We start from the raw sequence: 9,265 nt of genomic DNA, 5'->3' as shown, positions 1-9,265 counted from the left end.
TAGTTGATTATGGTTTTGGGTTGACTTTAGAATTAGGATTTGGAATCTTGTTCAGAATTAGGATTTGGAATCTAGCTGTAAAGTGTTTGAAGAACTAAGGCTGAGGATATTAGCAAAATGCATCCAAGATTAGTGATTAATGTTTAGGAAACATGATTAGCTTTAAGATACTAATAATTATTTACTTTCCAGTATTTCGGGGTTGAAGGTTTGTGGTTTAAAAAGCCCATGGTATTATTGTTAATGAACCATGGCATTGTGGTTAAAGTTTAAACTTTTGGTTTAGGTTTAAGATTAACACTAGGTTTTAGGTTTTGGAGATCTAGGGTTCATTTAGGGTTCCTATTTTTCATTTGGTTTTCAACTTTTGAGTTTCATGTTGAGTTATAAAATATTTTGGATTTAGAGTTTAGATCTACTTGACTTTACAATTCAAATATATAATTACTTTGACGCCAAATCTATTTTGGCGGTTTAATGTTTGTTATTTGGGATTTAGTTTTGGAGGGTTACTCGAATTTGGGCTTTGGGCTCTTTGAAGATTAAGATTTAAACTTAGGGTTGGGTGTTGCAAGGAATACAATAGAGGAATTAGGCTCTAGGTTCTAATTTGGGAGTGAGTGATCCAAAGTTGGGTGAAGGTTAGGCTTACAGTTTGTTTGGATTATGTGATTCCTTTTAATATAGTTTTGAGTTTGTGAGTTTGGGCTTCAATGTTTGCGATGTTGGTCTATAAAGCATTAGAATGCAGGCATAACAAGTGGGTTTATTGTTTAATTTACGCATTTTAGAGTTGCAAACTAGGGGGCTTTCGGCTTTGAGTTTGGGGCATAGGTTTTAGGTTTTACATTAATGGTAGGGAATACATTTTAGGGTACAAATAGAATGTATACAATTTAGGATTTGTTTAAGGTTAGGGGTATGTTTTAGGGGCCTAGAGTTTTAGTTGTTCAATTATAACATTAGGATTTAGTGTCAAGGAATTGGAATTTGCGGTGGAGGGCATCTAGTTTGAAGCTATTTTTGTGCATCATGTTAAACTATAGAGGGTAGGATTTAGCATTTAAGGTACAAAATTTGGGTTTAGGATACCGAATAACAATAAGTTGTTTGGAGCTATTTTGTTAAACTATAGCTGGTAGGGTTTGGCATTTAAGGTACATAATTTGGGTTTAGGATATCGAATAAGGATATGGCGTTTGGAGCTGTTGTTCAGCGTTCAACATTGGATATTGTTTAAAATTGGGTTTTTAGAACATGGATTGAGTTTTTCAAGGTTTAATGGTTTCGAAACAAAAATATAGGACTCAAGGTTTAGTGCATTGGATTTTTTAGTATTTTGGGGACCAAGATTTGGTATTATTATTCAAGACTTTTTGTTTTTTGAGTGCCTCTAGATGTTGGGTTGAAATTTTTTTTAGGGTTCAAAATTTTCAAGATATGGGATTCAGCTGTATGTATAAAACTTATTTCTTTGGTCAAGGGTTTAAGATTTGGCATTTAGTTTCTGTGTTTATGGTTTAGGAAGGTTCTGAATGGATGTTTTGGATTAACGGTTGTTGGATAGGATTTTAGAGTTAAAGGTTATGATTTACGCTTTGACTATAGGAATGCTTCATGATTTTGGTATCTAGGCTGTGGGTCCATGAATCTATGGTCTTGGATTAAGTATTTCAATTAATGTTATTATTATTCTGGGCTTTAAGCAAGGGTAATAGTATTTAGGGGCCAGGTTTTCCTAGATTTCGACTATTTTTTTGGACACACTACGCGTTAGGTTTAGGTTTATGGTTTCAGGATGATTTCTAAAGACTTTAGAGTTAAAGGTTTAGTGCTGTTGGATATTGGCGTTCGATAAATTTTCAAGTTTTTTACAAGTGAGGTCCACTTTAGTAGGGGTAAAACTTTAGACACCCCACTTAAGTATCAAATATTATTGGTGGTCCACTTCCAAATTAAAAGTTACCTCATAGTTAACAATTTGGGTTTCAAGATATATTGTCATTCAAATTTTAAAACTATATGACCATAATGCCCTTATTCAAGGTCTTATGACCAAGTTACCCTTCTATAGTCAATACTTAGGTGGGCGAAGGAATTCCTCCTTTACCTTACTAGAAACTACCCACCTTATTTTGATTCTATATTTTTTCTAGAATATAATGTTACGGGTACTATTCATTGTTTAGGTACCGATTTTAGTATTTGAGATTTAAGGTTTAGGTTTTTTAGGATTACCTAGATTTATTGGTTTACTCTCTTTTTTATCAAGGGTAGAGGTCAAGATTAGGATTTTTAGAATCTTGGGGTTCAATACTTCAATGTTTAGGGTATAGGATACAAGGAGAACAATATCCAGCCAATAATAATTGCCTCAAATGTAAATAACTCTTAATGTGTATCAATGAGTGTTTAGATTTCGAGGTTGGATGCTTGAGTTTAGGTGCCAAGTCTTTTGCAGGAATTTGGGTAGATTCTTATGGTTCAAGTTTAGGGTTTGAGTTTAAGATTTGGTTTAAGGTTTAGATTTAGGGGTTCAAGGATTCCTAGTTGGGTTAGGTGCTGATCTAGGCGTTGGGCTTGGTTCACTTTGGACTTCAAGTTCATTGTCGGATTTATCTTTTAAGAAAAAGGGACTATGTTCAGGTTTTGGAATTTCAGTTCTGAAAGGTCTGCGATTTCAATATTTTAGATTGTTTTTTTCTTTTAGGGTTTTGTTTTAAATTTTAGATTGTAGAATTCAAAATTAAGATAGTAGTCTCTTTTGGGCTTGGGCTTTGGGATTTTGGGGTTCGGTTTTCCAAACTTTCATCAAGGTTTGAGTTATTGCATTCGATATTGAATACACTTTATGGTTCAGATCCTGATTAATAATGGCTAGTTTTGGCACTAAAGGTTTTTGGATTTTGTGTTGTGGGCTTAGGATTGGGTTTGAGCTTATTGCTTTTCGGTTATGTATTTTGTTTTATTGCATGCCATTGGGATTTATAATTGTTTAAAGTTCGGGGTACCTGGTTTGGTGTTTAGAGTATGGAATTTATAATTTTTGTTGAGGGTTTTGATTTGAACATTATATGTTGGGAACTAGTGTGTCGGGTTATGGCGGTAGGGTATTAGGGTATTAGGGTTTAGGCGTTTAGTGTCTTTAAAGTTTGGGTTTAACATTTGGATTTACTGTTGAGTTTTCGTTTACACCCTTATTCTGGGTGCACTAACTTAGAATAAAGGTGAAGTTTAGGGTTAGGAGTTTTAGTTTTGGATTTGAATTCAGGTTTCAAGGTTTGATTTTAATATATGGCATCAAGATTTATGCATAAAATTGGAATTTATTGTTTAGGTTTTAACTGACGTTTGGTTTTAGGGTTGGTAAAACCTAAAAATATAGTATCTAGAGAGGGCTTTGTGGTTAGGAACTTTGTGTCTTAGATTTTGGATTTCATTTTACGCTAATTCGATTTAGGGCTTTTATAGTTTTGGGTCAGAAGTTTGTGGTTTGGGGTTGGTGTCCAGGGTTTTGGCAGTCTAAGGCTTTTCTAGATTAGGGTTTCACTATTGATGTTTTGTTTGGTTTTTAGAAATATATTTTTGGGTTTGTTTAAAAAAAATTTTAGAGTTAGTGTTTGTTTGGAAAGAAGTTTTTTTCGGTTTTAATGTGTAGTTTGGGGTGGATGGTGGAGAGTCATTGGGTTTGAACTTTAGTATGGACTATGTGATTAACTATTGGGGTTAGGATTCTTGATTTAGGATTTGATTGTAGGATTAAGGTTTAGGATTTTTCTTTTAGGTTTTAGGTTTCAAGGTTGAAAATTTTGGATTTAGATTCAGCAGACTGGGAAAAAATTCATATTTTTGAGTTGTGTTTTTTTTTATTTTATTTTATTTTATTTTATTTAATTGTTTTTCAATACAGATATATTTTTTAATGTGTAGATTTCAAGGGATTTAGGATTTATTTTGTATAGTTTTTTGTAGCAATTGATGTTAGTTTTAGGCCTTTGTTTGGTGCCACAGTTTTGGGATCTTAGTTTTATGATTTAGAGTTTCATTTTTGTATCTTAGGTGTTATGATTTAGAATCTGGTTTCTTATATTTAGAATTACGACATTTCAAGGTTTGTGTTCCGATTTCTTTAGAGATAGGGATTTATAGGTTGTGCTTTAAGGTTTGAAAGCTAATTTTGGGGTTTTAAGGTAGCATTTTATGGTTTTTGTTGAGGGTTCTAAACTATGAAGTTGAGCAAAGGGTTTGATTTAGGCTTTAGATATTGGAACTTAGTGTTTAGGCTTTATCCTTTCTTTCCCTTTTATTTTATTTTTAAGGGGAGGGGGGGGTTGGTTTGAGCGGGGGGTGGTAAGTTTACCGTTAAAGATCTTATAGTCCAAGGATTTAGATCTTGGAGGTTCAAGTTCATGCTTTCAATTTAATGTTTGAACAAAATAAATTTCAGTCTACGCTGTGAAGACTTCATCAGAAAAGTTGGAGAATTATTTTCTAAGATTTCGTTTTAAGAATTCCGGTTTAGGTTACCATCATAGAGATTATAGCATTGGGTTTGGGTAGGTTTTTTTATTTATATCCATCATGTTTAGGATCATAACTAAGATAGATATTATTGTGTTATGTTTTGGGCTAAAGATTTTAGGTATTATATTCTTGTTGGGATTTATAACTTAGGAATTGGAATTTAGTGTTACGTACTGAGTTTAAAATTTAGCTTATGTTTTGGGTCTTGTTATAGTTGCTGATTTTGGGAATTAGGATTTAGTCTTAAGGTGTTTGGGTTAGTATATGGTTTATGGTATGCTGGGTTTTATGTCATACTATAGAGACCTTAAGGTGTCTAGAGCATTTGTTTAGTGTTAAAGGATTAGGATTTGGAATTTTCTGTTAAGTATTTCAAGGTCTAAGGTTGAATGTGTTAGTAGAATGGATCCAAGATTTATCATTAGTATTTTAAGATTTATTAGCCTTAAGGAGTTAAGGTTAGTAAAACTTTCCTTTTAATGAGAATAATTTTTGCATTTAGTTTTTCTATCTATGGTTTGAGGATAGGGTTTTTAATTGCTGATTTTATAGCTTTGGATTATGATTAGTTGTTTAGAATTATTAGTGTTTTGGCCAAACAACTTGTGATATTTAGTATGGGATAAGTAATTTTGGTTTTTTGGTGTTCTTGTTTATGGTTTGGTCCTTAAGTATTACAATTGGAAACTTGGATTTGGCTGATGGAGCTTATGGATCTAAGATTTAGGATTGGTTCTCATGGTTTGTATTTAAGATTTGAAGTTACAGAATAATATTACGGTAAGTGGAGAGTGATTGCACTTCAACTTTAGTTTGGTCTTAGTGATTCATTATGCGATTAGAGATTGGGTCAGAGATATCAAGTTTATTATTACCTACATGATCTTGGGATTTGGATTGTAGATTGGAATGTAAAATTTTATATTTAGGTTTGAAGGTTTAAACTTATAATTTTTTCTGATCAAGTTTGAGGTTACGACATTCTTGGGGTCTGTTTTTGGGTTTTATGTAGGTATTAGGATTTAACTCAATTTTTAGTTTATAGTTTAAGATGCTTGAGTATGGGGTTAAGGTAGAGCCTATAGTTTGTATTGAGGGTTCTAAGTTATGGAGTTGAGAAATAGGTTTTGATTTGAGGTTTATATACTAGGGAATTAGTGTCTAGGCTTCTTACTTCTGGATTGGGGAACGAACAAGCAGGGGAGGTGGGGAAGGGGTGGTTCTTCATGCTTTAAAATTTTAATATTTGAAACTAGGGTTTAGGATTTTGGTTTAGAGCTTACATAATAAGATTATAGAATAAATTTTAAGACTAGCAGTTTCAGTTTTGAATTTCAAAGCTAGATTTGATGTTTGCAATATTAGTTTTTAATATTTAGGCAAAAAAAATTATAGATTTATTATTCAAGATTTTGTTTTTAAAATTTTGGTTTAGGATTGGTAACTCATGACAGAGTTCATAGCATTTAGTGTCTGGGCAGGCTTTTTTTGCAGAAGTTTTGGGTAGGTTTTGTATTTCATATTCAAAGCATTAAGGATTGGTATCTAAGATACACATTATGGAAAGTGTTTGGGGCCAAGTTTTTTATGTTTTGCATTTGTTGGGATTCATAGCTTAAGAATTGAATTTGAGGTTACACTTCCAACTTTACATTAGGTTATGTTTTTTGTTGGGGTTTGTTTACACTTGTTTGTTCACTCTGTCTTGCTTGGTTTCGCTTTAAGGTGTTTGGATTTGGGGTTTATGGTCTATAGTCTTTTGTAGGTTTTGTATATTATGTTATATTATAGAGAATTCAAGGGTGTTTTGGTTGTTGATTGGGGTTTTGGGTTGAGTTTAGAATTAGGATTTGGAATCTTGCTCAAAATTAGGATTTGAAATCTTGCTCGGAATTAGGATTTGAAATCTAGTTGTTTAGTATTTGAAAGACTAAGGCAAAGGATATTAGCAAAATGGATCCAAGATCAATTACAAATATGGGATTAGCAATTAATGTTTAGGATATAAGATTAGCAATAAGGTGGAAATAATTAACTATTCTCCTGTATTTCGGGATTGAAGGTTTGTGGTTTAAAAAGACTGTGGTATTAATGTTAATGAATCATGGCATTGTGGTTTAAGGTTGAACGTTTGGTTTAGGTTTAAGATTATTAACAATAGGTTTTAAGTTTTAAGTTTTAGGTTTTGAAGATCTAGGGTTCATTTAGGTTTCCTATTTTTCATTTGGTTTCAACTTTTGAGTTTGGATCTGAGTTTAGATTTGAGTTTAGATTTACTTGACTTTAAAATTCAATATACATAATTACTTTGACTTTGACCCAAATCTTTTTTGGTGGTTTAATGTTTGTAATTTGGGGTTTAGTTTTCTACTTGGGCATTGGGCTCTTTAAAGATTAAGATTTAAACTTAGGGTTGGGTGCTGCGAGGAATAAGGCTATTGGGTCTTGGCATTCAATAAATTTTAGAGATTTCTACAGGTGGCCACTTTAGTGGGGTTAAAACTCTAGGCACCCTCTACTTAACTGCCAAATATTATTGGTGGCCCACTTTCAAAATTCATTATATGTATGACCATAATGCCCTTATTTAAGGTGTTATGACCAAGCCCTTCCATAGCCAATCCTTAGGTGGGTGAAGGGATTCTTCCTTTACCCATCTTCTTTTCATATCTCACCACTACCAAAAACCACCACCCCAACCTTCTTTTGATTCTATATTTTTTCTAGAATGTAATTTGGTATGGCATTTTTCTACAATGTAATTTTTTCTAGAATATAATGTTAGGGATACCGTTCATAATTTAGGTACTGATTTTAGTGTTTGAAATTTAAGGTTTGGGATTTTGGGTTAGGATTATCTAGATTTATTGATTGTTTTTGGTCAAGGGTAGAGGTCAACAAAGATTAGGATTTTTAGAATCTTGGGGTTCAATATTTCAATGTTTAGGGTATAAGATACAAGGAGAACAAATTCAGGTTACTAGAAATTATGGGACCATACATTTAGTATTTCAGGATTTAGGATTTGAGGTTGGGGTTAATAGAGGTTGAGAAATTTAAAATTGGGGTTTTAGCTCAACAATTTATGATACACAATATGGGATTTAGGGGTTCGGATTTGAGAGTCTATGCCACGGTTCAACATTGGGGCTCTCACTTCAATTTTAGGGTCTTTGTGGGCTTAAACATTTTAGGTTTGAATGTTTCTAAATTTAAAATAAGTAGCTTCTAGGAATTTGGGGTTTAGTATTTTATGGTCATGTTTAGGGTTTAGGGTCTATCTTCTACGACTTACAATAGATTTAGAGATTTTACATGAAAGGCTTTGGAATCGATTTTGTAGTTAGGGTTTGATATTCTTTTATTCATGTTTTGGGGTCAGTACTTAATTTCTAGTGGTTGCGTTGGGGGATTGAGCTGGGAGCTAAGCCTATCTGGATACAAGATTTAGGCTTGGTGCTTGGGTTAAAGTAGTTTCTCTATGAATTACGGTTTGGATTGTAGTTTATAGCACTTGAATTAGTTTTTGAGATTTGGGGTTCAGTGTATACTTTTAAGATGAAGGGAAAAAATTCTTCTAGTTTAGATGTTCTAATTTTGAGGTTTATGTTTAGGGTAAGGGATACCCGTGAATAACATTAAATTTAGAGTTAAAAGTTTGGTTGTAGGATTTTGATTTTTGGGTTTGGTTTTTGGAGCTTTGGATGCATGATTGGGTTTTGGTTTGCATTGAAGTTAGGGAATGCAAACCAATCATTTAGGGCTTAGATTGATTTGAGTTTATGATTTAAGGCATTTAGGTCTATTTTATTAGTGTGAAGGTACTTTGGGGTTCACTAATAATGTTTGGGTTTAAGTTTAAGTTTAGAGTTAAAGGGTAAATGAGTTTGAAGTATATTTTTTGTTGGTCTACGGTGTTAAAGGATGTAGTGTTGGGGTTGAGATTTATGGTGTATGGTTTAGAGTTAGTATTGTGTATTAGGTGAAACTAAAATTCTTTGGAACTAGTTTTAGAATCTTGGGGTCATCTGTTCCAAAATTTACAGTTTAGGGAATACGGATAAGGGATCCAAGCTTTAGTGCCCTAGATTTTTAAGAATCGTTATTTAGCATTTAGTATATTTTAAGGTTGGTATGAACCTAATGGTTTGGTATCATTAATGTTTTAGGATTTAAGGCCTGGCAGTCTAGGACTTTAGGGTTTCCTAGGGTTTATTTTTCAATAAACGATTTGGGGTTTGGGATTTATGGTTTTTGGTTTTAGTCAGGTATATTGTTTTGAGTGGTTAATTGAATATTTGAATTAAGGATTTAGGTTCTTGATTGAAAGTTTTTGCTTCACTATGTAGTACTATATTTTGTGGCCTAGGATTTTAGAATGTTTGGCTTATCGTTCTAGTTTTAGGCTTTGATTGGGGGGTTGGAGTTCCGTGTTCCAATTTTAGGTCTGGGCCTCTTAAATTTGGATGTTTGAGGTTTGGTAATTTAGGGTTTTGATTTAGGATTTCAATTGATTTTTTTGTTGACTTTTAAGGGGTTTGTCATTAAAGGCTTAAGTTTTTTAGTGTTCATGTACCAAGGTTTGGTGTCAAGAAATTTGGGGTTTGTTTTTCAATTTTAATTTTATTATTGAGGACTCTACACTCTAGACTTGGGTTTGAGGTCTTTGGTTGATTTTTAAACATTTTGAAGTTAGGATTTTTGCCATTTGATTTTAGGGTTTAATAAGTTTTCTTTTGGT

Source organism: Hakea prostrata, chromosome 10 (assembly GCF_041222555.1).
Source record: "Hakea prostrata isolate BN-2017 chromosome 10, UWA_Hpros_2, whole genome shotgun sequence".
NCBI lineage: Eukaryota > Viridiplantae > Streptophyta > Magnoliopsida > Proteales > Proteaceae > Hakea > Hakea prostrata.
This window is presented reverse-complemented; position numbering follows the sequence as displayed.